At 35.8% G+C, this 27,440-nt stretch overlaps 1 protein-coding gene and 1 pseudogene across 10 annotated transcripts in view; both read left to right on the top strand.

Moving 5' to 3' along the window:
• The window catches only part of LOC145261095 (serine/threonine-protein kinase TAO1-like), a 315,191-nt gene that overhangs the window by 127,434 nt on the left and 160,317 nt on the right, over positions 1-27,440 (top strand). The window lies entirely within an intron of this gene.
• Positions 8,549-8,665, top strand: LOC145261320 (5S ribosomal RNA; annotated as a pseudogene).

The raw sequence follows: 27,440 nt of genomic DNA, 5'->3' as shown, positions 1-27,440 counted from the left end.
AGGCGATTTAATTCCTCCTGCTTTGGTTGGCAAATTCAAGTTCTTGTATTAGTTGTTCCTGGGTGTGTGTATGCTTTTTTTTTTTTTTTTTTTTTTTTTTTTTAACTCTTGTTTGTTTCTTTTTATATCCTTACTACAACTTGTACGATCATGGGAAAGTTTTTTGCTAAAAATCCAAGTTGCAGAGTTCAGTTTACAGCCGGGTCCCAAGTTAATAGTTTTTGCTTTCCTTTGAGGGTCTCTTAAGTGTTAGTGTTGCTCATGTGAGTCGTAGAGAACAACAAAACCTCCACTTTTGTACAGCACGAAAAAACTCCCACATACTCTGAACTCATGAATAATAATCATTAGCAAAGCCTGGAAGAATCCTCTTCTGATAGATTTCTTTTCTTCCCATGTTTGAAAACATCTTGTTTGCTGTAACATTGAATAAAACTAATGCACACATGTACATAAGTAACAGTTTATGGCAGTTTAAAGAAAAACAACTAATTACAAAAAACAAGTGAACGTCTATTCTTGCAAAAGCTGTAGAAACAATTCTAATACTGTTTGTAAATAGTTATAATTATAATAATTATATACAAAATGGCCCAAATTGAATGTCACACATGAAATTTATAACAGGCAGACATCTGTATCATTGTATAGACAGCTAAAACGAAAACAAACTAACAAAACAAATACCCACAAAGTTGATATTTTCTGGATTGGTCTTGCCTTCAGATGAATAATATTTAAAATTTAGAAAAAAAAATTCTTTGACCGTAAACTAATGCAGATTTCGTCAAGGATAGGGAGGAGGCGGTTTTCCAGCTAGATTATGTACTAACTAAAGGGAAGTAATTTTTTTTTTTTTACCAAGGATGTTAATTCCCTTATGCCAATCAATTCTTTGAGGAATCTAAACATGAGTTTTCTGGGAGTATGTCCAGAGAAAGGAAGGGGGCTTGTCAGAGATGAAATAGGGGATTGGGAAGAGGTAGGGGGAAACCAGAGGAAGTATAAAGAAAGAGACGGATAGAGGTTTTGTATAGAAATGTTACGACTTTTCCCCAAGCAGTGGTAGTTACCCTTACGTACTAGTTATTTTTTAATTCTAATTCCATCTGAAAATGTTCTATAATATTGTTGCTCTGTTCTTAATTTGGCATGGCAACTTGTTAGAAAACCCTTCTTAGCTCAGATTGGCAGTTTCTACTAAAGTACAGGCGGAAGTTTTATTGAATGTTTCAAAGGAGTTATGCAATTTGAAACCAGAGAAGGTCTGCTTAAGTCTCCCTAGTGTGCGTATGTGTGTGAGAAAAATGAGTCTTAAATTTTAGTAAATTCAATTGAAATGATTTGTACTGATGAACGGCAAAGTCTTCTCCTTTTTGCTTCTAATTACAAACCGGAAATTAAGCTGTTGAGCAGTTCCAATTTTACAATATTGTTAAATCAGTAAAATTTTACCTTTTTTTGTCCACCCACACTGTCAGCAAAAATGTAAAGCAAGATATTTAAAAAAAATTTTTTTCATTAATTACACGTCAACACTCTGGAAATAGCTTGGGAGGAAGAGGAGAGTGGGAGTTCATTTTATTTTATAAATTAAATGTACATTGCTCACACAGTTCTTGATCATATAGCATATGACAGAATGAGTAACTACTTTTTTTTATTAGAACAGTAGCCAAAACTATGCCAATACAATTAATTTAGATATTTAAATCACACAGATATGACCAAAGTTATTCCCTCTACTTGGATGATTGCTAATATAAATGACTAATGATCAAAACAACCAGAAAAGTGATTTCTTTTTTCTTTTTCTTTTTTTTTTTTTGCAAACATAAACAAAAGATCCCACAATTTCTAGAAATGGTTCTATTTCTGAATTGCTATAGTTAGCCTTTCCAGTCAACTGCATTCTCCACATCAGATGTTGGTTCTGTGATGGTCATGGCGCTTTGAAGTGACTTTCTCCACAAAATTCTATTCTTTATGTTGGTTTCAATATGCCATTGCCTGAGGTCATGTATGACCAATTTGTTCCAAGTTTTTCCGAATTCCTTTTTCTCAATTATCCTTAATTGACATTTGGCCTATACTGCTTCCATTGAATTCTGCAGGTTCGCAAGCACCATTTTGTCTCCAATACTCAAAGATCACCCCACCCCCTCAACCAATCTTTTTATGCTGCACGCCGTAACCCAGGAGACTTTAACCATGAAAAATTCATTCCAAGGTTGACAAAGGCGCTCAGGAGGCCTGTTGAAAATGTGGTTACACACTATCAAAACCTTTCTTGAACCTAACTCTCCACAGGTCTACAGTGTTCACCGTTGGTTCTGCGACTGTTTGCCCATCATTATCTTGGCTGCTACATACCATCGTGAATGGTCTGCATTCATTTGGGGTTGTGTATTCTATGAAAGGGGTTGGCTCCACCCATCCTAAGTGAATATCACTAAGTCAATCAAGATGTGTGTACATTTGTTTAGCCAATGAGAACTTTGTTCACCATTTCCATACCTATTGTAAGAGATTCCAATCGAGAACTGATTGCAGTCTAGATACTTTCAATCTCAATAGCCATAAACTAGAAGTGTCATTAAAATGCACATCAAAAATCCACCAAATTATGACCGTCTAATTCCTCGCTATCCACAGAAAGACCATGTGCCTTTTATTTGTGATTAGTGGGGGTACCAGGCGTTGTCCGGGTGTGTTGAGGTAGCGTAGTAAGGAACCCAGGATGTGTTAAAAAAAAAAGAAAAAAAAGTGATAGTAGGCAGGCAGGTTCGAACTCATAACACAAAGGAGGAGGGGGGATAAAAACATAACTTCTTAGCCGATGTCTCCACTGCGCAACCAGAAGTCGAGAGCATTTGAATTAAGCATAGTCAATCCAATGGTGACGATGACTTTGTAAAATGTTGGCGAAAAAAGCCCCCCCCCCCCCCTCCTTGTACGAAACTGCCCAGTTGAGATTGAAGGAATGAATGTTTTGGGCCAATTTTTTGACGTTTGTTGTCAGAAGGATCGAGATTGAAAACTATACTGATCTCGTGAGGATCTGTTGCACATGTGGAAAGTTTTTGCAAGACATACAAACACGCGCACACACATACTTTACCTTTTATATATTAGACTAAGGGGGGGTACCCGGCATTGCCCGGGTGTTTGTATGTGTGTGTTGGGGGGGGGAGTAACAACAACAACAACAAAAAAAGTTTCGGTAGGTAGTATTGAACCTTGAAGCGAAGGTGGAAAATAAAGCGTGAAAAAAACCTGACATGTTTACCTGCTCGGCCAGCAAGGGAGAGTAACAGAAAAACGCTTGAATTTATTTAAGGATTAAAAAATGAGGTTAAATATCATGCCATAGAAATTATGCAGTTAACTTTTACTGCAAGGCAGTTTTTTGGGGTTTGTTTACACAAATTGACAGGTGTGTGAATTTAATAAGGTCAAATAGAAATACCGCAGTTAACTTTTACTGTGAGGCAATTGTTCCCCAACTTTGGTTTGTTTGGGTGGGGGAAACCAGCTCCCTATAAAAAAGGGAGTGTCCAATTGAAAAGCAAATTGTCTGATATAAGGAGTTTCCCTCTCATTGATCAAAGCTTTATTATTGCTTTCTGGACGTTCCTGGCACGAGGGTCGGGAACACTGCCTTCATTTTAGATTCAGTTTCGCTTTTCTACGAAAAAGCCCAACACACACAAGGCCATCTCAAATAGTGAGAATTTTATGAAAGTCTGTAAATAAATCTAGACACAATGCACATTCACAAATCGTAGATATTATGATCTAGGGGGTATATAAAAGTTCTAAGACATAGTACCCCCCTCCCCTTGAGAACCCCTTGAAAAAAGGCTTTTGCTGGACATACATAAAATGCGCACACACATTTTGCCTTTTTATATATATATATATATATATATATATATATATATATATATTACTAGTGGGGGGGGTACCCGGCGTGGCCCGGGTGTTTGTAGGTGTGTATGTTGGGGGGGGGGGTGATCAAAACCCTGTTTTAAAAAAAAAAAAATATTGGCAGAGTGTTTGGAGGTGTAAAAGAAGTTTTAGTAGGAAAGTGGACTTGAACCCCGAACCTTTGACATGGAGGTGGAAACAAAATGGAAAAAAAAAACCCTGGGACTTAACCATCTCGGCTACAAGAGAAGAGGAATGAAAAGCGTCTTAATTTAACGTTTATAAAATGAAATTAGCAAGTGCAACAAACTTAAATTGCGTGATATTTGACCTTGAAACATGATGCAGCTGCAAGCCAGTTTTCACTTGTTTTATACTGAAAAGCGAAAGAAACATGCGGCGATCGAAATATCTGAAAAATATAACACGTGAAATTTGGGCAAATTAAATGGACAGGCGATCCTCATTCTTAAGTTGTAGATATTATCATTTAGACGTGATATAAAATGTTTTAAGAAAAAGTGAGCCGAGCGAGAAGGCCGCCGGAGAAAGCCATTTACAGACATACACAAAAAGCAAACATGCATATATACATACATACACACATTTTCGCTTTTATATATATAGATAGACTAGCGGGGGTACCAAGCATTGCCCTGGTGTGGGGAGGTGTGGGATGGGTTAAAATAACAGTAGGAAGTGGGGGTGGAGAGAGATGTTGTTAAAAAAAAAAAAATTGGTAGTAGGTGGGGATGGGGTCAAACAACAGGTGACAGCCCATGTGGAGAGAGGTGTTAAAAATAAAAGTGGTAGCTCGAACTCTGAGGCAGAAAAGAAAGTGAAAAAAAAAAAAAAAAATCTGACATCTTACCAATGCTCCATGACGCGACCGGAAGTTCGGAACATTGAAATTAAGTGAAGTCAATCCAACCGATATGATGACTTGCACAAATAGCAACATAAAAAAAGAACCTCCCTTGTAGAAAACTACCCAGTTAAGGGTGAAGGAATTCATGTTTTGGGCCAATTTTTCAATATTTGTCATCCAAGACCTCGAGCTTCAAAACGATGCTGAAATGGTCAGGATCCGTCACCTGTGTCAAAAGTTTTTGCGAGACACACACACACACACACACACACACACACACACACACACTTCACCCTTTTATTTACATAAATTAGATGTAATTAGTGTTTGCTATTAATAATTTTAAAATATAAAATGAAATAATATTCCTACAGTACTGGGTATAACTTTCAAAAACATCTAGTGATGAGCTCTAGTTTGGGGGCTGTGGAGAATGTGGAGTTGCTCCGTAGTTACCATTGCTCTTAGGTCTAATTTGGTTCGGAGTGGTAATATCTGTTAGTGCATATAGTGTTATGAGATTAGGTTTTCTCAAGATACTAGCTTCATGACCGAAGCAAAAATGCACCAAACGTTGCTGTCATTCTTTTCCGTTTTCCTTTACAAAACTCAATCATGTCCTACAAAATCAAAAACAATTTTCTTTTACAAAACAACCAAACGAAATGCCATGTATAAATATTTAAGGATGTAAAAAAAACTTTACGGATAAAAACTTTTTCCAAAATTACCAGATTCAGCAATCAATAACTTGAAAATGGGTTGATATACTCTAAAACGAAACAACCAAACCAAATTCCTTGAATAAATATTTGAAGATATGAAGAACTTGAAACAAAAATTTTTTTCCATAAATTACAAGACTCTGCATTAAATAACTTCAAAATGGTTGTTGGTATATCGTAAAATAAAAACAGCCAACCAACCAATATTCCTGCTCCGCTATAGTAAAAATAATGTATGTCCTAATAATAATTTAAAAAAAAAGTCAATAGACCTTAATAAGAAAAATGTTAAAATGATTGTTAAAAATAAACCCTGAATTCTTTTGAATATAGGTGTGTACACACACAATTTCTGCATATTTAGGATTCTTTGCATTCTCATGAAACAATTTTCTATTACTTTATACTTTGATTGGTTCAACTGGTGCATCAAATAGAATAAGCAGCAGGATTGGGGAGTAGGTATCTATGTTTGAACAAGATGTGACCACCACGCAGACGAACAGCGGAGGTGTATATGGAACCAATTCACTAAACTGTTGTTGGTTTTGATTTGTGGGATTTAGGTTATTTAAACTTCTCGTTTCAATTGGTAAAATAACAAAAGTATAAAAGTTTGATGCGGGTGTGTAACTAACAATGTCAATATCAATAAAAGCAAATATTTGTGTACAAATTCTTGTAAGACTCTTGAACATTGTGTATGTGACTTTATAAATGAACTCTTTAATATATATATATATATATATATATATATATATAAATCTTGCTGCGATACTTTTGTTACTGCGTGCCTAACTTTTCTACTATTTTGAATACTACTGGAGTTGTTTCTTTTTGAAAAAGGAAGATTGTCTCTCAAAATTAATCAAAGACTTTATACCATCCCGGACATTAGTTAGTGGCTCAGCTTACTGATTATTGTGAAGTATTATTCAAAAACAAGAACAAATGGATACTTGTTGATCTGCCATCCCAATATGACTTCATCTGTTTGTTTTTCATTTCACATTACCGGTTTTTCTGCATTGCTCTTGGGTTTAATAAAGTTTAACTGATAGTGACTATAAAGGGAGGTAATTTGCTTTTCATTAATGTTTGTGATTTTTTTCGGACATCGGACAAGTAAATTAATATTTAGATAATAATATTCAGTGGCTTTCAAAATGCAAACAACCTCCCCACAAATCAAAAGCTGACTAAATCTATAGGATGTTTTTATGATTACGCATCAATAAAACCCAGCATTTTTTTTTTTTTTTCGCCTGGCCCTGTTCCTCGCAGCTGGGAACCTCAAATACCATATTGACCTGAACTTCTGTAATATTCTATGTGATAGTCATTTTTAAACTCTTCATGATTTAGTTTTAATTTTCGTGTTCAAAACATTTGTGCAAATTTGTTGCAATTGTTTTTCTTTATATATTGCCAGTTTTCAGCCAGCCATACAACATATTTTCGTTGCTGTTAAAAACAATGAGTTTACAAATGTAAACTCTAACAATGTCCCAATTTTGAAATTCTTGGTGTCGGTTTTCAACTTAAATGTCGATGTTTTATGAATTGTTGAGTATTCAATCGAATAGCAAGTTTGTTTATTGCAAGTTTTTAATTTTCTGTGTGTAACAAAACTATTTTCTTTTTCCTTTTCTCCTCTTTCCCCTTTCTCCTCTTTCCCCTTTCTCCTCTTTCCCCTTTCTCCTCTCTCTCTCCCTCTGTCTCCTTTGTCCCCTCTCTCTCTCCCTCTGTCTCCTTTGTCCCCTCTCTCTCTCCCTCTGTCCTCTCTCTCTCTCCCTCTGTCCCCTCTCTCTTTCCCTCTGTCCCCTCTCTCTTTCCCTCTGTCCCCTCTCTCTTTCCCCTCTGTCCCCTCTCTCTTTCCCCTCTGTCCCCTCTCTCTTTCCCCTCTGTCCCCTCTCTCTTTCCCCTCTGTCCCCTCTCTCTTTCCCCTCTGTCCCCTCTCTCTTTCCCCTCTGTCCCCTCTCTCTTTCCCCTCTGTCCCCTCTCTCTTTCCCCTCTGTCCCCTCTCTCTTTCCCCTCTGTCCCCTCTGTCCCCTCTCTCTTTCCCCTCTGTCCCCTCTGTCCCCTCTCTCTGTCTCCTCTGCCCCCTCTCTCTGTCTCCTCTGTCCCCTCTCTCTGTCTCCTCTATCTGTCTCCTCTGTCTCCTCTATCTGTCTCCTCTGTCCCCTCTATCTGTCTCCTCTGTCCCCTCTATCTGTCTCCTCTGTCCCCTCTATCTGTCTCCTCTGTCCCCTCTATCTGTCTCCTCTGTCCCCTCTATCTGTCTCCTCTGTCCCCTCTATCTGTCTCCTCTGTCCCCTCTATCTGTCTCCTCTGTCCCCTCTATCTGTCTCCTCTGTCCCCTCTATCTGTCTCCTCTGTCCCCTCTATCTGTCTCCTCTGTCCCCTCTCTCTGTCTCCTCTGTCCCCTCTCTCTGTCTCCTCTGTCCCCTCTCTCTGTCTCCTCTGTCCCCTCTCTCTGTCTCCTCTGTCCCCTCTCTCTGTCTCCTCTGCCCCCCCTCTCTGTCTCCTCTGTCCCCTCTCCCTCCTCTCCCCTCTCCCTCTGTCTCCTCTGTCCCCTCTCCCTCTGTCTCCTCTGTCCCCTCTCCCTCTGTCTCCTTTGTCCCCTCTCTCTTATTATATTTATTATTTAGCGTATTTGATTTTGTATGTCTTCAAATCTTCTGTGAATTCAGCAACTGTTTTGATACGTGATACAGAATACTAGAAACATATATATATATATATGTATATATATATATATATATGTATATATATATATATATATATATATATAATAAATAAATGTTTATATCGTTGAGATCAAACAATATCCTTAATATAAACTATATATATATTTTTTCTGTTAAATCAAAAAAACATTCGGTTTCATTTTTCAAATGCTGCTGTTGCATTTTACTTTGGAGATATTTTCTCATGAAAACATTCTACAGCATAAAGTTCATATTTTGTTAAAAAAAAAAAAAAAAAATGTTGGCGGAGCTCACAAATTAGGTACTTCATTCAAATATAAGGCATGATCACGTTTATACACTGGTTCTCATTAGATCACCAAAGTTAAGCGATGCTGAGCCTGATCAGTACCAAATGGGTGACCATTTAGGAATACCAGGTGCTGTATGTGGTATGATAGTGACGACATAATGCAGAAAAGAAGCAAAAGCGTTATATCTCCTGACTGAGATATATACATTTGGGAACTGCTTCTGAATTTAATATTATAATCTCAAAATTCTTTTGGAAGTTAAGCCATGTTGAGCATGGTCAGTATCAGTTAAATAACCGTTTAGGAATATCAGGTGTTTTATGTGGGAGGACAGTAACACCACCCTGAAATAATAATGACCCTTTCTTCTCTACAATTCCTCTCTGGCATATTTATAGACAAGGATGAGACTAGCAACATTATCATAGCATGTGTTCTTCAGAATTGTCCGATCTATTACCTGCTTCTTTTGTGCCAACTTGTTGGTCTAGTGGTCTCCATCAATTTGCTGTTTTGATACCTCATTGTAATACAGCTTCCTTTTCCAGTAGCTTCTTTCCAAGAACCAGACTCGTGGAACTCTCTTCCTGCTGACTGTTTTCCCCCTACCTATAGCCTTAGTCTTTACTTAGGACAATAGGCATCTTTTGTCTTTTCGATAATTATCTTTCTTGTTAGCTTCTTACATCAAATGGCTTCACACTTTGTCTGGAGCAATTTCTATTAAAAAATAAATAAATAAATAAAATAATAATGCAACAACTAAAGTTATATTATTTCTCCTGGCTGGAATATACATGCAGCTGAGAACCACTTGTGAACTTAATATTTTGTTTGGCAGAAACTGGCTTACCTTGCTCAGGGTGAACATCACACAAACAGGCATTTGAACGACTATATTGTCTTGTTAACAGTTCATAAGTTACCTACTTTGTCATTAGTTACAAATACAAAGCTAATAATGTTACTACTTAATCGGTCACTTCAGATTTTGTACACCTCATTATTTTATTAATTTATCTGGTCTCTCGGTACGCTGAGGTTTGATGACGTCAATAACTGAAAACCTCTTTTTTTTTTTTTGTAATATGTCAATGGTTCTTAATATTTTAATGACAATGGGTTGTTCTAAGTGAAGTTTTGTTTGACTACGTTAAAGCACAACCAGTTTTTGCTACTTTGAAATCGGCTTTTCATCCATAGTTTCGGCAGTTTATGTAAACAATCAGAAGATGCCGATGTTCTTAGCCAATCAGATAGAAACAGACGACAATTTTCAATTGCAAATTGAGTAAATAGTACATTTCAATTAAGACGATTGATTAAAGCGATAATGAATTTTAGCATTTTAGGATTAAAAAATAAAAATAATTTTTTTTTTTCGTCTTACCCAAGTAGATCTGATTTAAAAGCTGTGCCAGTATTTAATAAAAAAAAAAAAAAAAAAGGATTATTTATTGTCTAAAAAATAAATAAAAATAACTTTCTTGTAAGAAAAATTTTTCCATATCACTGATTTTTTTTTTTTGATTTTTTTAAATGTTTCATTATTTTCTTTTTTGGTAGGGTAACCTCATTTTGATTTTGAGGCCAGGGCGTTTTCATTAGCATCTTCTGACTGTTTAATAAAACAGCCGGAAGATGCTAATGAAAAGTCAGTTTTAGCATGGGTCATAAACTGTACCAGGATGCACTCTTTATTTTATGTTGATTAAAAAATTTTTTTAGAAAAAGTACTTGTGTGATATACTAGTAGGGATACTCGGCATTGCCTGGGGCAAAATTGTAAACTTTCTATCTTTTCTGTTTTCCTCTTTCTTCTCCACCTAGCCCATTCCTTTCTCTAGACCAGTGGTTCCCAATCACTGTGTCACAGAATGATTAATGGTGTGCTGTGATGAGATAGTAGCTAGAAGCCATTTAATTTCTTAATTATGATGACACCGCCCAATTCCAACTCAAACTAAAAATGTCATCAACATCTTCCCTACGTACTATGTGTACCAGGATTTTCTTACATAAACAAAATTAAAGATAAAAAAAAGTTGTGAAAGCCTTAAAAATATTGAAGAGTGCGTCTCTCACATTTGCTCACATGTTGCAGCACTAGTTAAGAAGCAGTTATTTCCCTAAATGTGTTTGTAATTAAGATATCCTAATTTAACATCCAAATCTACCCCCCCCCCCCAGATCGCCATGGAATATGTGCCTAAAGATGGCTTTCCATGTCTTCAGAAAAAAACTTAAATTGCCCTATATGTGCTTCCGTGTTGCACTTGCTCACACCATTGCATTTATATTTGCTCTCACCCCCATAACAGCAGAGTTACTCTCTTTAAGAACACATCTGAGAAAATTGACCACATCTTGTCTGTTCATCTTTTGGCTAACATTCATGTCTGTGAAGACTTCAATGTTCACAATGTGAAATAGTTAACCCACTCAAAGGAGACAAATGTGGGGAGATTCTGTCACAATTTCTCCATTGCTTATGACCTAACTCAGATTGTTCACGAATCCACCCATGTGCTTCACACTGATGGTCAGTATGCAAATCTTTTAGACCTTTTTTCTCTTAACTTGCCGAGCTATGTTCATCTTCCATTCTGTCCCCATTGTTATCTTCTAACCACTCGATTGTCTCAATTAAAATAAAAACAAAATGTAATAAGTTCTCTGACGTACCTCTCCATTATACAGTATATTGATGTACTATGGCTGACTGGGATAGCTTTCATACAGTTATATCAGATCTACCTCTGCATTCCCTGTTTAAAAAGGATGTGTCCTCTATAGTATCAGACCTGACGGAATGGTTAATTGCAGGTGCTTCACACCCTCCAAAAAAATTCCAGCAAAAACCTGCTGAGGTTATCTCTATAATGTGCTGCTGCCATTGTGCACAGAAATCACTTTTTCCATTGCTTCAACGTAATAGATGTACTGAGACTAAAGCCGCCTTCAGGACTGCCAGCAACCACTGTAAAAGAGTAATAAAGAATGCAAGAGAGTTGTATGCTCATTCTGTCAAGTCCAAAGTAGCTGAGCACCAGTTTAGGTAAATAACAAACAGGGTCCTGAATAGAAGTGTGTGTCTATTCCAACCATCATCAATGAACCTGAGGTAATCTCGTCAATATTGGACAAAGCCAAACTCTTTGCCAAGAACTTTGCAGCTAATTCTACCTTATCCCCCCCCCCCCCGTATTTCCTCCTGTGTCTGAAAATGCACTATGCAACATACAAATATCTGTGTTTGATGTTGCCAAGCTAATCAAAAACCTTGGTTCCAGTAAAGCAACTGGCCCTGACGGCGTTCCTATTATAGTGTTGAAAAAGCTTCAACCAGAACTAGCTCCCATACTTACAAAGCTGTTTAAGCATTGCCTTAAGGAAAATTGGTTCCCAACACCCTGGAAAACCTCATCAGTATGTCCCGTATTTAAAAATTCTGGTGATCGGTCATTTGTCTCAATACAGACCAATGTGCATCATGAGCAAGTTGCTGGAATCTGTGTTAAATAATCAACCACCTCAGCAAAAATAATCTCCTTAGTGACATGCAATATGGTTTCTGTTCTGCTAGATCTAAAGCAGATGTGTTAACAGTTATGTCATAGGATTAGTGAATCTTTTTACAGGTTTCCTTTCTAGGGCAATTGCTCTTGACATATCAAAGGCCTTTGATATGGTATGGCATAAAGGACTACTCCACAAGATCTCCAGTTACGGTATAGCTGGAAATGCCTTTTCAATTAAATTATTTCTTTCTGATAGGTTCATAAGAGTAGTGGTTAATGGGCAGAAATCAGAAGTTCACAGTAGCAATGCTGGAGTCTCTCAAGGGTCCATTCTGGGCCCAACTCTCCTCCTGATTTACATCAATGATCTCCCAAATCACATCCTTAGATCATTCGTAGACATTTATGCTGACAACTACCATTTATAGCAACATTTCAAAGGCCGTAAATGATCAAGTTCTCTCTGATTCTCTCTCCTCTAATCTTGATCACGTGGTGCAATGGAGGGAAAAAGTGGCTGGTTACTTTTAATGCATATAAAACTAAGTTTCTGTCTTAACATCGTTAATGCTCTGATCACCATCTGCCATCAATTGAAATGAATGGCTCTCGATTTGGGGAGGCTCCATGTTTTGACAAGCTTCTGGGTCTAACTGTTACTCCTGATCTGAGATGGAAACACATCAAATTCATTACCAAGACTGCTAAAAAAATAGTGGAATCGTTCAAGCGCTCCCGTAGATATCTCACTGTTGATGCAATTCTCTACTTGTATAAAAGCCAAGTACGTGCAAGGATGGAGTACTATTGCTACATCTGGCCAGGAGCTGCTAGAAGCAGCTTATCCTGCCTTGACAGTTCAAAATAGACTTCGTAGCCTAATAGGAGATACCTTTTTCTCTTCCCTGCAACCTCTTTCTCACAGAAGAGACATTGCAAGCCTGTCTCTGCTTTATCATTATTTTCATGGCAAGTGCTCGTCTGAGCTTCAATCTATGACCCCCCCCACCTTGCTAAACTTTCACGAAAAACACTCGTCTAGTCGAAACCACTATCAATAATTTCCCCCATTCTTTATCTGAATCTAAAACTAAAGATAGATTCTATGAACAAAGCTTTTTAAGCTACAGGGGTACTATGTGGGGAGTTGGGCAGCAGGATGTCGGTTCACGTTACACTTGAACTTCTGCATGTCAGTAAAGTTGGGGAAGCAAGAACTCTGAAGGGAATTCCAAAGTCCAGCCGTTCTGGGGAAGAAACTACTGGAGTAGAAGGCTCTCTTACATCTAGCGATCTCAACTGTGAAGGGGTGGGATTTTGCTGCTTGTCGGGTTTGTCGGGGGTATTTACGTCGAGGGGGCACAAGTGCTTGCAGTTCATCAGAGCATTCACCATTGAAATACTTGTAGAACAGGCAGAGGGATGCTACATTACGTCGATGGATGACAGTTCAGGACCTAATAGGTTGGCGGTTCCCTTTTGAACCCTATCTAGGAGTGAGAGACTAGTAGCAGATGCACCAGCCCAAATATGACAACAATACTCCATACATGGGCGAATGGTAGCCTTATAGAGGTACAGAATACTTTCGGGTGTTAGTAGCTTTCTAGCACGGTAGAGAGAACCTACCTTTTTCGCAGCGTTTCTGGCAATGCTCTCAATGTAATTGTTCCAACTAGTGTTTCCTGTGAATGTTAGACCGAGGAGTTTAAAAGATGTACTTTCAGATAAAGAGTCTTTGGCCATTACTATTGGTGGTAGAGAACGTTTCTTGTAATTATTGAAGGAAACAAGTTTAGTCTTAGCAGCATTGAAGGTGACCATCCATTTTTGTCCCCATTCCACTACAGATTGGAGGTCATTGTCTAGTGTTTTTGCCATTTCTCTAGATATGTGTTTATTTGTTTTCCTGTCATATCAGTTATAAAGAGTGGTGTCATCAGCATATATACCCATCTCGCAGACAATTTTGTCAGGGAGGTCATTTATGAATATTAGGAATAATAGAGGTCCAAGGATAGACCCCTGGGGCACTCCCGCATTTATATCATATTGTTTGGATGTACGACCATCGATGACAACCTGGATTTTTCTCTTATCTAAGGATTTAATTATGTTAAAGATTCTTCCATGATACCGTATGATCTGATTTTCCTGAGAAGACCTTCATGCCATACCCTGTCAAAAGCCTTAGATATATCTAGAGCTACCGCTCTACCCTCCCCTGCTTTGTTAAGTGAATGGTATATACGCTTAGAGATTAGTTAGGATGTCTGCCATGGAATGGGCATGCCTAAATCCGTATTATTGGTTGGTCAGAAGTTTAGCATCTGTAAGGTGGTGGACTAGAGTTTGGTTAATAATGGACTCAAATATTTTTGCGAAAAGTGGGAGGAGGCTAAAGGGGCAGTAATTTACTGGGTCAGTTCTTTCACCAGAATTCTTGAAAACTGGTATTACAGAAGCAGTTTTCCAGCAGGCAGGAAAGCAGATTTCTTAAGGCATTTGTTGTAAAGTTTAGAGAGAACCGGCGCTACTTCGGCGGAGCACTTTTTTAATAGCACAGCCAAGATGAGATCAGGTCCACATGTTTTAGAAGTGTCAAGATTTTTTATGATGGCATGCACCTAAGATGGGGTGATTTCCATATTGTCTTGTATGATGCCTGTCCGCAAAGGAAAGTCAGGGAGGGGGTGGTTTGCAAGGTCCAGTGTAAAGTTGGAGGCAAACCAACTGGCAAGCATGTTAGCCTTCTCGGTTGCTGAGCAAACAACCTCATGATTGTTGGATAGTGGGGGAATTGTTGATTGCCCATTATTTACTACACTATTGTAGATTTTCCAGAAGTCACGTGTTCCTAATTTCTGTGCTTCGATGTGTTTTTTGGTGGTTTCAGTAAATTCTCTCTTAGCTGTTGCTATTTCTTTCTTACAGTTATTTCTAGCTTCTATATACTTCTGTCTGTTTGAACTGGACATGTCGGTTAAATCTGCAGATCGCATGCTGCCTTTGTACGATGGGAGTTGCACAACTAGAAGTAAACTATTGGGGAGAGTGGGGCTTGCTATAAAACTTCCGCGTGGGAACATGTGCTTCAATTGCTGTTTTGAACCACTCTGTGGTCTCCTGTGCGCACTGTTCAGCAGGAAGTGAGAAGATATTTCGCCATGGGGCATCTCTGATGAGATCCCTGATTGCTTCCCAGTCAGCCTTTTTATAATATCTCATTGTTTTGAGTAATGGCTCTTCCGTTTTGGCTCTAGAGTTTAGTGCAATTTCAACTATTATCACTACATGATTAGCATTTCCAAGTGGGCTGTGGGCATTCGTAAAGCAATCATTGGGGACTGTGGTCAGAAACAGATCTAACAGTGATGCGTGTTCTTGCTGGTCAGGGAAACTGGTTTGAAACGTAACCGTCTTAGAACTGCACGCCTGTGGAACTCTGTTCTGTTTTCCTTCTTTCCAACAGACTGTAATATGGTTATCTTCTAGTCCAACATGAACAAGTTCTTGATGAGCCATCCCTTTAAGTAATCCAATTTACCAAATTTCCACTACTAACGATTACTCTGATATTTTCCCATTGACTACTGTACATTCATTAACGCTTATCCTCAAGTGGCCTCTGGGCCTTCGTAAGTGGTGATGCCTTCAACTGTTCCACTGATATTCATTATTATTCTATACCAGATATTGAATACAGAATCTTATGTAATCTTTTTTGTTTTATTGCAAAAATGCTTTATGAATAAAAATACTGATTTTTTATGATAGTTGCCCTGCAAAAATTTAAATACACTCAATAGAGTGCCACCATGTAAAAAAAGGTTGGGAACCACTGCGCTAAACACATTTTTATTGTTATATACCATTTTTGGGGTGAAACCCAAGTATTTACTTAGTACTGGTTTGGTAGGAAAGACTAAAGAGACATTTATTGGAATAATTTGTTAATTTAGTATCTTAACACCATGGAAGAATTCTTAGTTTCCCCAGGAATATGAGTGAGACTGCCCATACACACACACATTTCGCCGAGACTGCCGAAAAATGATTAGGAAGTGAGATAATTGAATGACAATGAGGAAATTGGCAAATCTCTTGCCATCTCTAGATGAGATGGCATTCTGGAAGTTAGTTTCTAGGTGTTGTATAGTGATAATAAACGCGGAAGGATGTAATCAGCTAAGAGTAACCAAGAGGAGACTGAGCCTCTAGGATTTCTGGTCAAAAGTAGATATATTGAGGAGATTCACTTTGCAAAGAGACTCAGAAAGAACCTAGAGATGATGTTCTGTTGGTGAATGGTAAATAAAGTCTGCGATAGCATTTTCATTACCAAGCACCTGCAAATATACGCATCTTTAAAATACCTGTTAAAAGTACAAGTCTTTCGAAATAATGAAGATTGTATTGATCATACTTAATTTCCGTATTGATGAGCTAAAAGCATTGATTTAGGATGTCTACTTTCCTTTTACCCTAAATGTGTTATGTATGCACTTTTTTCGTTGCGCAGATGAAATTGTTTTTTTTAAAGATGTCAATACATGTCGAGCTTTCAAGAAAACTACTTCCATCTTGCTAGGTGAATGTGTTTATATATATATATATATATATATATATATATATATATATATATATATATATATATATATATATATATATGGTATACCTTGACATATCACGTTTTGCATTTGCCCTTTATCAAGCTGTGAGAGTTGGTCTACATCAAAATTAAGAATTGTATGTGTCGATTTCTTTTTTTTTTTTTTTTTAATTCTCATGTGTAGAAATTCTTGCTGATTAGAAGAAATATCAGTTTTGGTTCTGCCATACCTAATAAATTCGGTCTGCCATATAACAGATTTTGCTATCCATCTGCTTAAGTTGGAACAGCGATTGAAAAGGGTTTATAGATCTTCTGTTGTCCAAATCTGTTGATAATCAGAGCTGAGAAGTTGGTAGCCTAAATGTTAAGATTCCAACGTCTGTACTATTGAACAGTTTAACTTCGACCTAAGATAAATTTTACAGGCGATTGGGGACTGCCTGTAGTTTAATATCACCTTGACACTTTCTTCTTTGGAGGAAGCTGGTTCAAACCACCTAGGGTGAGAGCTATACAAGAAACAAACAAGATATATTTACCATTAAGTATAGTTTGTATGTAGTGTTTCAATTTCAAAATTGGTCCCGTTTTGGTACTTATGCAGAATAAGGACGTTGATATCATTAGAATTGTCTAGGCACTTTACATAAAAAAGGCCAGGTGTTAAATGAAAGTTTTTTCTTTCTTTTTTTTTTTTTTTTTTACAAACGCTGGCCAATTTTTTCAACAAAGAATTCATTGCAAAATGAAACAATATTTTTTTTTCTTGTTACAAAAAAAAAAATAATACAATATATATTGAGCAATTTTTACAAAAACTTTAAGAAAGAATTAAAATTCCAATAAAGAAAAAAAAACATTGTAAAGTAAGTTTCATGAATAAATACTTATTTTATTTTTTTTTATAACAAAATAATTGATAGCAAACAAATTTTTTAATATTGTTTTTTTTTTTGTTCAAATCAAGGTAAGGATATATATATATATATATATATGACAAATGTCTATATTCCAAATTTCAAAATGTTGACCATCTTATCGTTTATTCCTTTGAGTGACATGCACAATTCTTGACAGCACCTGTTTTGTAGCATAAAATCATTAATTTAATTATATCAATCAATGAATTTATTTATTCAATTATTTATAAATTCATTGATATAATTATTAAATGAATGATTTTACTCTGCAAAACAAACGGCATCAAGAATTGTACATGTTAACTGATAGGAATAAACGGTAAGATGGTCAACGTCTTGAAATTTGGAATTAAGACTTTTGCCATTTATTTATATATTCTGTAATTATGTCAAGCTTCATAAATTAAACGATTGGCATAAATAAAATGTGAAATATAATTGAGTAAACATATTTCCATATAAATATATATGTATATACAATAAACCAATGATGACATGTTTTAAATGACATTGGATGCTGCAATTTCATTGGTTTAGCAATTCAGCACCTTTCAGCTTTTTACGAAAACTGCCTGGAAAATTATGACATTAATGTAGTCCTTATTCTGCATAAGTACTTATGTTTTTCAAGTTTTTGTGAAAAGAATAAAAAAAATAGTAACGAGAAACTAAAATGAATGTAAAACTCTTCGGCAACATGGAGTAGGTATTGCTAGTGTGTGTGTGTGCGTGTGTGTCTCTCGTATGCATGAATAAAAAAAAAATTTTGTGTTGATTTGTGCGACACAAATGTATGGATGCATAAAAAAAATTTTGATTTGTGCGACACAAATGTATGTATAAAAAAAATTTTGATTTGTGCGACACAAATGTATGTATGTATAAAAAATAAAATTTGTGTTGATTTGTGCGACACAAATGTATATATGCATAAAAAAAATTTTGATTAGTGCGACACAAATGTATGTATGTATCAATAAAAATTTTTTGTTGATTTGTGCGACACAAAAAATCTTGGTATTCATCACTACCCATCAGCATTTCAAACGGATGTTTTTCATATTTCTAGCACAAAAAACATTAGAATGGATCATGTTTGTTCTTTATCCCATCTTTTGTGTGTGTGTCGGGGGGGGGGGCTTTTCCAGAATTCCTTCTATATTATAAAACAAAAATAAAGAAAAATTTGTATGATGTACGTACTTGTGACGAAATGAAAATATCATATTCCAAAACTCATGTAAATTGATGATCAAGTAGTTTTCTTTTTAAATTACAAAATCAAATTTTATCTGATTTTAATGAGTCCTTATCTTGCCTGCCATTTTCAAAATAATTTTAAAAAAGCAAAAAGAGATAACTCAACAATAATTCAAAGTTGTGAGATTTATGTTGTAATGCCTACAAATTTCCATTAAGCACTTAAAAATGATTTTAAAATAAAACTACTTGATTAATTTGTGATATTTTCGTTTCATCATAGCTATGTACATCATACAGAAATTTTTTATTTTGTTTTTTGATATGAGAGAATTCCAGAAAAGGACCCTTTTTTTTCTCTTTTTTTTTTTTGTTCGTTCATTCATTGCTGCCCCCCTCCCTCCAACAAAGGAGGGATTGGACTTAGTAATTCAAGAACCATGCTGTGGATTTTTTAAAAATAAATTTTGCACAAACATTAGTCATGGTGAAAATAAATTTTTGCCAGAATGAATTTTTCGGGATAATACTAGTTGCCTCCCTAGGGAGCATTATAGGGGTAAAATTACCCGAACGTCATTCATCCATTCATTTGTTCGTGCTTTTCTCAATGACTATGCCTTGGATTTAAAAAAAAAAAAAAAAATGCACAAACATTAGTCATGGTGAAAGTGAATTTTTCACTCGTGTAAGGGAACCCCACATGCTGTACTTGTTTTTTATTTTAATTCAAACACCAGTTGTATGCTAGAAGAGATATTCTTTCATTAAGGCAGGCATCTCCACTATAACATTTTTGTCTGTCACTGCGTTCATAGTTACCAATATTCATGGTGTCGCGCGAGCATTGAGCACTATAATCCTGCTGCTGTGTTGGTACTTTTTGAGACATATGTGATTTTTATATGGATACCAACTATGCGTACGGTTTGTTGCATCATAAACTTATTAAGAGTTGGTAGGGGCGTGGTAACTACAGCTAACATGCTGAGCTTGAAATTTGGTAACCCTGTCTAGTGTTGGCTTGGTGAATCACAGATGAGTTCATATGCTGCAGAAGAAAATGGAAGCAAGAAGTGACTTATGGCATCCCAGCAGATCATCACAAACAACTGCCACATCCATGATATTGTCTGTAAAAGTTTTGCACGCCTAGAAAGTTATATCCACGCTCTTTACCAGCAGCTTTACATTAATATCACACTCGGTCGTATTCGAAAACGAGTAGATGAGCACCATTTGGGACGATGAACTTGAGAAATTTAAACATTTGTGAGGTATCAGAATTGGAAAAATTTTGTTCCTTTTTTAAACTTTTATTTTCCGATGCTTGTACTAATGATGGAAAAATAAATATTTATTGGTTTTAAAACTAAAATTTATAGATCACTCCTTCCCACAAACAAGTACATTTTTACATTTGCGAAAATAAATATATATGCATATATTACAGTTTTTTTACGGGGAATGTTAAAACAAAAATTTTATAAAAATAACTCGAAATATTTAGAGATTTTTAAAGAAGCAGAAATTTAGAACAGAATCGGTAATTGCATTGAAAGTGGAAAAATATTAGGGTTCTTTCCTCACTAATATTCTGCTTTACTGTTAGGCCCACATTTGGCATTTATTTCCTTTCATTCTCTTTAATTCCTTTATTCTCTTTAATTCCTTTAATTCTTGTGTTAATGGATGCTGACCCAGAGGTCACATCTTGCCGAATGGAGTCAAACATGACTTTAAAGCTGGATTCGAATCCCTTGACCAGCAGTAATCATCACTTCCTGCAGCAATGATTGCGAAACACTAGTGTCTGTAGGTGTGTATGTGTGTGTGTGTGTGTGTATATATATATATATATATATATATATATGAGTTGTAGAGAGTACAAAAATATCTGACCAGATGATATATATTATCGTATATGTCATAAGCAAAAACTGTCACCACTAGGTAGTAAGCTAGTTAGTACAAAATCACACAATACTACAAAATGCTTATTTTGCTGTAGAAATGGTTAAGAATTGGAAGGGTTGTATCTAAAACCATAGAACTTCTTGGTTGCTCAGTAACCTTGGCTGTTTGGTGGTAAGAATCATTGGTCATTCACTTCGTTTTATATCTCATATTTTATCACAAATACGTTAGAGTTGCAACCTTGGTTGAAGTGAATGTCACCAATGATGGAGTCTGAATAGAGCTGTAAGGGTTTGAACAGACTAAATATCAAGTCTCATGTATGATATGAAAAGAAACTGGAAAAATCAATCCTACCAGTTATTATAGGTGCCACAGACGTTATGAAGAAGAACCTGAAGTCCTACCTAACTAATATTCCTGGTGAACCAAGTGCAAAAGAGATCCCGACAATTGTACTTAAGGGAACGATGAGGATACTAAAAAGGGGCTCTCGGTTGGTTTCAATAAAAAGCGGGGCAATGTTGGCAGCTGGTTTGGCAGCCCCATACCCAACGTTACAATCCTCAAAAAAAAAAAAAAAAAGCAAGGAGACCTGATGTTGCCCAGGATTGAATGATGATGATCAAATGTTTCACACTTCCCTATTTTTATTATCACAATCGGTGAAATCGCCCAATTTTCAATCAAATTGATTGCCTATTCTATTAGAGGACCCATTACAATGAAGCTTCACATGCCTCCCCACAGTCATGTAGTCCACAATACATTGTACTGTAGAGAACCTACTGTGGATTTTTATACAATTTTATATAATTAGCGGGGGTACCCGGCGTTGTCTGGTTGTGTTGTAGTGGTGTAGTAAGGGTGGGAATAAAAAGCAGCCGGTGGGAGGGGGGGGGGAGAAACAACAGGGTGGAGAGAGGTGTTAAAATAAAAATAGTAGTAGGCCGGAACCCGTAACGCGAAGGAGGAAGAGGCTTTAAAAAAAAAAAAAAAAAAAGTGGTAGTAGGCAGGCATGCTTGAAACTGGGAAGGAGGAAAAGAACATGAAAAAAAAAAGAGGATAGCGAATTCAATGAGTTGGTGATTAACTTTTGCTACTATTTAGGACTATGCTTAGGAAAGATTAATAAGATGTTGGTTTACGTTATATTTAAACTTCTGCATATCAGTAGTCAGGGAAGCAGGTAGCAGGAAGATAATTCCAGAGTCTAGCTGTTCAAGGGAAGAAACTATTAGAGTAGAAAGCTTTCTAGCATTTAGGAACCTCAACAGTGAAGGGGTGAAATTTTGTTGCTAAGCGGATTTGTTGGATATGTACGTCGAGGGAGAACAAGTGCAACAAGTTCATTGAACACATTCCATTGAAATACTTGTAAAATAGGCAGAGACGCAACATTGCGTTGATGGGATGGGGTTGGAGCTTAGTTGACAAAGTGGGACCTATTAGATTGAAAACTCTTTTTTAGACTCTATCCAAGAGGGAGAGGCTAGTGGTAGATGCACCAGCCCAGGTGCGGCAACAATATTCCATTATTTTGCTTTGTTAGCTGTTTATGAAAAATCACCAAACTTTCTCCTGTGGTTTAGAAAGTTAACCCTCGGTGAGGAAGCAGTGTGTTTTATTGTACAAAAGTAAACGTTTTCATTTGAGCAAATCAAGATTTTTAAGGCTGTAGACTTTTAAAGTTAATAATTTTTCTTTACAGACTGTTTTTATGTGATGGAGTTAGATTTTCTCTTTTATGAATCAGATTTTTTTTAAATCAATGTTTACATCAGAAAAGTTCATGTTTAACATTTCCGGAATTTGCTGTGTAGATCGAGTGTCACTCTAAAGTTTAAGTTTGAATAACTCGAGGATTTTGAAGCCATCAAAAAATATCTTCTTTGATCTGGTTAAAACACTCAAAGAAATCTGCTGAATGCAAATATGCTGATTGTACTCGGTAACTTATGATTAGTCATTAAACACACATACATGCACATCTTTAATTTATATATAGAAATTTTCTTGGTTCGTTGAGTTTGTTTGGAAAAGCAATTTCTATCAATCTGTCAAGCTTGTCTCGAATATTAGTTTTATTGGTTTGTCAAGCTGGTCTCAAATATTAGTTTTATTGGTCTGTCAAGCTTGTATGTGGAATTTATCGGTGTCAAAATGATGTGAATATCATTTTTCATTGGTTTATCAAGCTTATGCTTGACATCAGTTGTCAGTTTGTCAAACTTATCTGGAATATCATTTTTTGCTGGTTTGTCAAACTTGCATCACGAATATTAGTTTAACAGACTGTAGAGCTTGCATTTGGAATATCAGTTTTTTGTTGGTCTGTAATATTAGTTGATTTACTAGTCGAGCAGATTGAACACGTACATCTAAATACTTGTTTATGTATTCATAGTGTTTCCTCTTTTCGCAGATAAGAGCTTTGATTTTTATACATCGCCTCCTGCTCTCATTGCCATCTTGTCTTGCAAATGGTCCATTGTAATTATTTTCAATTTCTGTGGATTGTCATCCCATTATAAATTTTCTTTCTATTCTGAATATCAAAGGTGGGAAAAATAATTGCTCTTTGTTGGCTCTTTAATGAACCTCTGACTTTGTTCAAACTTGTTTACAAATGTGGCAGTGCTATGATGATCAAATGTATTCTGTATCGGCTTAATTGTCAGATTATTGTTATAGACTGATAAACATTGACCCCCCCCCCCACTTTCCCATTGCCACCCATGGAATCCTTGAAAAGAATAAGAATTGTCCTTTTTGTAATCTAACCATATTTACTACAAAGAAAATTCAGTCTTTGACTTGAGACGACATTCACTCAGGATGGGTTGAGTTTCCACCTATCTACCCACCCACCCTGAGTGTATTCAACCACCTTGAAGTGGTTCCACAGCTATTGCTTTATGGATGAACTCTCTTGGGTTTCAGCATGCAGTGTTGCCAAACCAGCAAAGTTTCTTAAGAGATTGCATGAGGGGGGGGGATGATCCTGCATCTGAAATGGTGCCAGCAGACTTACCTAATTCAGCAGAGGCAGCATAGGTTGAACACTTCTAGCCATTCGCAGCTCTCAACAACAAGGTCTCGCAGCCGTAAAGGAGGATTGACTGTCTTCACCAGCCCTGAATGTTCAACAGGTCAGCCATGGTGTTTTTAGCTCTCAGCCCCAAATCAACAGATTAGATCATTCCTGCAATGACCTGTTCCCTGTTCATTGTGTGTAATGCTGGTTCTGGCGGTTTTAGGAGATTCACCCTCCTAAACTTTACCTTCTCTCTTTGAGAAGAGGTTAGTTTATTGTTAATTGCCTAAGGTGCCTCTGCCAATGGGGTTACGCAGGTATTTTTTGCAAGGTCAGTGAGCTTCTCCTCACATTTCTTGCAGTGAGGGAGAAATAAATACTATCCAACAGTTTTATTACCATTCAGTGACATGAGGAGTAGGTATAATTCTAGATTGGTTTTTGATTCAATTAATATAACTGCTCAGGTCTGTAGGTTTATGGCAAAGATAATATAAAAATAATCTCTAAACTATTGTTGAATTGAAGAGTGTCATTGCAGCTCAAATCAGATCAGTACCAAAAGAAAAATGTCAGTTATTGACAATTTTGCATATCATATTTAGATATGATTATAATTGAATGGTGAAGAAACAAATGCTGTTGAATTTTCATGACTGAAACTTAATGGACAAATCCCGCATTGAGTGAAGTTTATTTCTACTAAATATGGCTGAATTGCAGAAAAGATTATGAATTGTAAGTATCTGGTGTTCCTGCGATGCTTCGAAGATATTTTACTTTATAATTTTTATTAGTTTTGTCGATTTTTTTTTTTCTTTTTTAACTTTTACAAAAAAAAAAAAAAATAGTTTTATGGTAGACAGCTTTTTTTCTTTTTCTTTTTTTTTTTTTTTAATTATTAGCAGGGCTATCTGGCATTCTATGGGGGGGTTACAAAGTTAAAAAAAAAAAAAAAAAAAAGGTTAGTAGTGTGTGCAGCATCTTTATATTAAAACTTCTATCTCTTTCCCTCTATAGCCATATCTTTATCTTTCCCTCTCTCTCATTTTTCTGTCCCCTCCCCCATCACCAACCCCCTATTTGTCCACTGCCCAGTCTATTCCTCTCCTGTTCTAATATGTTGAAGCAAAAAATAAATTAATAAAGTGATTCATTTATACTGGAGCTATCCTTCTTAAATGTAATACTGTATATTTACGTTTATTGCTCAAGGAGAACAAAACACAATGACATTGTTGATGCCGGGTAATTTAGTTCATTCCACCTGCTTTCACAATAATACAAAGAGAAATGATGTTGATAATGAAAATAGTCAGAGTATTTAAATGTAATAATGTAATTTACATTTATTGTTCCTGTAAAACTCCAAATAAAACAAGATTCTGCCCTTCTCGCTCCTCACTCACCAAATATAATACAATAATGTTAATGACAATTTTATTCCGGACAATTTTTCGCCTTCCTGTGCCTTACTTACCAAATATGATACTGTAATGTTAGTAAGGATGTCTTCACAACATTGCCAAAAATAGATTCCCTTTGTTGACTTTTATTTTTTTATATATAATTTATATAAAAGGAATATTGTGTGTGTGTGTGTGTGTGTGTGTGAGAGAGAGAGAGAGAATTCGTTCCTTATGGACTCTGAAACGGCTGGGCCAATTATTTTGAAATTTCACACAAAAGTATGTGATGTGTCTGGGAGTATCCTTATGTAGGTTTCGTATCGGAATAATTGCGATAAGTATTGATAATTAAAAAAAACTCTAATTAAAGAAGGGAGTCTGATTTTGACCCTAGTTAACAATTTTATACAACCTAACATCACAAGCGCATTTGAGGAGTTATGGACTTGAAAACGGCTCGATCGATTTTACACACAAACGTACTTTCTGTGCCTGGCAGTGTTCTTAGGCAGGTTTTGTATCAGAATGTCTTTGATAAATATCGATAATTGAAATAACCTAATTAAAGAAGGAACAGGCGATTTTGACCAAAGTTAACACTTTACACAGCCTAACATCACGTGTTGATTTGAGAAGTTTTATTACCATACCAGCCAAATGGCCTGGCATATAAAATCAACGGTAGGTTTTTTGATATGACGGGTGCATTAGAAATGGATGTTTCTGTTCAGAATTGAAGCATGAGACTTGACTTTTGCATTTTTAACTTCAATGCAAACGATTATATATAAAAATAATTTTATAAAATCAACAGTAGGTTCTCTACAGTGCAATGTAGACTACAATGTACTGTGAACTAATCACTGCAAGACGCATATGAAGCTTCGTCCTGGTGCACCACGATGTGTCCCTAATTAGAGCAGGCAATTGATTTGATTTTAAAAAATGAGTGATTTCACCGATTTCGATAAGTAAAGTATGGAAAGGTGGAAAATTTGTTGATCCTCATTCAATTCCGTAAAAAAAAGGTCTCATTGGATAGTTTACATTTAAAATGAATAGCTATAGTAAATGAATTACATTTTTGGTCTCCTAACAAAGGAGGGATTGGACCTTAATAACTACGCCTTGGATTTTTAGAAATTTAGCACAAACATTAGTCATGGTGAAAGTAAATTTTTTCATTTGTGGATGGGAAACCTTTTTTTTTTTCTTTTTTTTATATTAGAGAGATAGGAATTGATTGGTCAAAGCTGAAAGATGTTGAGAAGAAAGATTGAATAATGGATGGTAGGAAAAGAGAGATCGATAAAGACAATAAGAAAGGGAGAGATGAAAGTTTTAATACAAAGATATTTGTGCAATATACACTATTTAACTTCTTTCTAGTTTTTTGACTCCCTAGAATGCCGAGAAGCTTGCCATATATTGATAAAATCACTGGGAACGAATCCAGTAGAGTATTTGCTTATTAAAAATTGGAATTCAAGTTAAGACCTTAATATTTATATATTACATTACAGAAGGCCAGAACAACATAGTACCGTCTGTTTCAAATCAATAACTGATCAAAAACTGATCAAATCTCATTGATTATCATCAGCCATTGTTGTGTATCTTTGTAAAGATACACAACAATGGTTGATTGTCAATGAAACTATCACTTATTGATTTAAAACCGACAGTCCCATATTCTTCTGACCTTCTGTAATATATATATTCTCTTTAATTAATACATGCAATGGCTGACTTGTTTTATAAATAAACCAAAAAGTATTCTGGAGGATTTAATTTTGTAATTAAAATAATTTAAGAGTAGAACCTTAAAAATATTCTTTTATTTTACTCTATCACATATTTGATTTCAGTAAACGATTTATTAATCTATTATACAAAAGCAAACGTCTGTGTCCAGCTAAAATTTAAAATATGCAAAATAAACCTTCACAAAGTTGATATTTTCTTGACCAGCATTACTCCGGATGTATGATATCTAAAATTAAAAAAAAAAAAAAAAAAAAAAAAAAAATTCATTGAGGGTCAACTGTGCCAAGTTTTTTCAAGAGGGGTGGTTTTTCAATGTTATGTACTAATTTGGTATGAAAATGCTGATGAATTCCACAATTATATAAAGGATGTTTTTTTTTTTGTGTGTGTCTATATATATATATATATATATATATATATATATATATATATATATATATATATAAAAATAAAAATTACAATAAGTTTACCAAGGTAATCAAAATGGTAAACTTAAAATATATTATAAATATTAAAGAGTTAATAT

The sequence above is a fragment of the Euprymna scolopes genome, chromosome 37 (assembly GCF_053919585.1).
Source record: "Euprymna scolopes isolate OS-2025 chromosome 37, ASM5391958v1, whole genome shotgun sequence".
NCBI classification, from domain to species: domain Eukaryota; kingdom Metazoa; phylum Mollusca; class Cephalopoda; order Sepiida; family Sepiolidae; genus Euprymna; species Euprymna scolopes.
Note: the sequence above shows the minus strand (reverse complement) of the source record. Positions and strands in the feature narration are given on the sequence as shown.